General features: G+C 35.5%; 1 non-coding gene across 1 annotated transcript; it reads right to left on the bottom strand.

The window, feature by feature from the left end:
* Positions 1-1,741: 1,741 nt before the first annotated feature.
* LOC122090295 lies at positions 1,742-1,848 on the bottom strand. Its single transcript, XR_006143533.1, has one exon. It is a non-coding gene; the product is annotated as a small nucleolar RNA R71 (small nucleolar RNA).
* Between the last annotated feature and the right edge of the window lie 406 nt (positions 1,849-2,254).

The following is a 2,254-nucleotide window of genomic DNA, read 5'->3' as shown; positions in this document are numbered from 1 at the left end:
GTCAATTAATGCAAGCACTCTTTTATTTTTATTCAGCATTTTATGTTTATGATTTATGCAATTGAGTTGTAATTTTTAAAATTATAGTCCTAGGCTTAGATCTAGGTGACAAGATCATGAGCCGTGGAGCATTTTTTTTTTAAGTTCAGTTTTTTTTTTCAAAATTTTTTTTGTCTAGTACTAGAAATTTCAGATTTGATTTATTCCAGATCTGGTTTTTAGTACTAGTACTATTTCAAATCACCCAAGCTTTCAAGTTCAACCAATGATTCAAGTAAGTAGGCTCCCTCAGTAGTCTTCTCTCCCCTCTCATTCCCTCTTCTGACTACCTTTTCTTTCTTAATTTAAGATTTTAATTTTAGTCGTTACATTATTGCTATCTCTTTCCCCCAAGGTTCATGACTAATATATGTGTTGGCTTTGCCCCTCTTAGCCATAGAACCATCAATTTATTGCTTTTATTTTAATTGTATCCCTTTTCCTAAAGCCAAGTAGAGTAACCCTTGTAAGAGTGACTCTCTGGTCAAGTAGGGAAGCTCATATTATGATGCATCCCTCGGGCTAAGTAGAGAAACCTACTTATGAGTCTCTCTCTAGCTTTATCCCCTTTCTTTTACTTTATTTTTATTTCAGCATTTTCTCCTTTATTTTTTATTTTTAATTGCATGGGTTATTTATTTTCACTTATTTATTTATTTAATTTTAATTGCGTGGCTTGCGTCTTTAAATTCTTAGGTGACGAATGGTTAAGACGTTATTTTAGATACATATGTTTAGGATGGTAATTAGAATTAGATCATAACCATTAATCGGTTCACTTTAATAAACTGGCTGCTCTCCCTGAGTTTGACCCATAGCTACATTGATCCATACGCTTGCGGTTATATTTAAAATCCTAATAAGTTTTTGGCGCCGTTGCCGGGGAGACAGTTTCATGTTATTTTTTACTTTCTTTTGGTAAATCGGAGTGCTTTGTTTGCTTTGTTTTGTTTTTTCTTTTCTTTTATTGAATTCCTGAGAAGATCAACTTGCAATAATAGTTGTATCAATGGAGGTCATCTTGCCTCACAGTATGATAAAGACAGGTTTCGCCCTGTAGCAGTACCTCAGGAATTGACCTGAGCAACCCCGGATCCGTGTCGGTAAGCTCCCAAAAAGCCAAAAAAATGAAAAAAAATTAAAAAATCATAAAAAAAAAAATTTTCTATCCATTCTTTTGTGCTTGTCTTACTCTAGTTGTGGGTAGTTTTCTGTTGCATGAGTGTTAGGTGGATATATAATACTAAGAATCGGTTAGAAAGAAGAGATCCAACAAGTAGTGACCCTATACGTTTTCTCTTTAAAACCCTTCAATATGAGAGATCAACAGTAAAACCCTTCACCTAAATCTTTGAAAGATAGGTTCTACTCGGCTAGAATAGCCCAACCTTCCTGCATAGTTCTGCCACAAACCTAGGGCAATAATTTTGAACTCAAATCTCAATACATCACTATGTTGCCCAACTTCCATGGGTTGACCACTGAGGATGCATACCTATTTCTAAGGGAATTTGAAGATGTATGTATTCTAATTAAGATCCAACATCTTTCTGATGATGATATTAAGCTTAGGTTTATCACTTTTGCATGAAAAGACCAAGATAAGAAGTGGTTGTATGGGTTACCCACAATTTTCATAACCTTATGGGAACAGTTCACAGTTGTCTTCCTTAAGAAGTTTTTCCCAACTCATAAGACCAATAAGTTTAGAAGTGATATCCTTCAGTTTAGGCAAAAGCCTAGTGAGTCCTTTTCCAAACTTATGGAGAGATTCAAGGATCTACTCCAAGAATGCCCTCACCATGGCCTAGACTTATGGAATTTATGTCAAATAATTTATGAGGGTATTGATTACCCAACTAAACAAATGATAGAGTCTATGTGCCCTGAGGGATTCACATCCTTTACAGATAAAGGAAAGGTATGAGAATTCTTACTTGACTTAGCTGACAAAACCCGTGAGTGGGAATCAACCCAAGAGAGTGAAAGAACCATAGGAGGGAAATGATATTTTATGGATGGGATAGTAGCCAAGGAAGCCCATTTGGATAGCCTAATCAAGAGGATTGAGGCTATTGTTCCTAGAGAGTCATCATCAGTCAATTTGGTTAAGATTTGTACTTGGTGCCAATCCCCTGGACATATCATAGAAGAATGCCTCAACACTTCTGGAGGCACTTCTAATGATAGTGTTAATGCCTTATACCAAAATAAT

Source organism: Macadamia integrifolia, chromosome 9 (genome assembly GCF_013358625.1).
Source record: "Macadamia integrifolia cultivar HAES 741 chromosome 9, SCU_Mint_v3, whole genome shotgun sequence".
In the NCBI taxonomy this organism is placed as follows: domain Eukaryota; kingdom Viridiplantae; phylum Streptophyta; class Magnoliopsida; order Proteales; family Proteaceae; genus Macadamia; species Macadamia integrifolia.
Note: the sequence above shows the minus strand (reverse complement) of the source record. Positions and strands in the feature narration are given on the sequence as shown.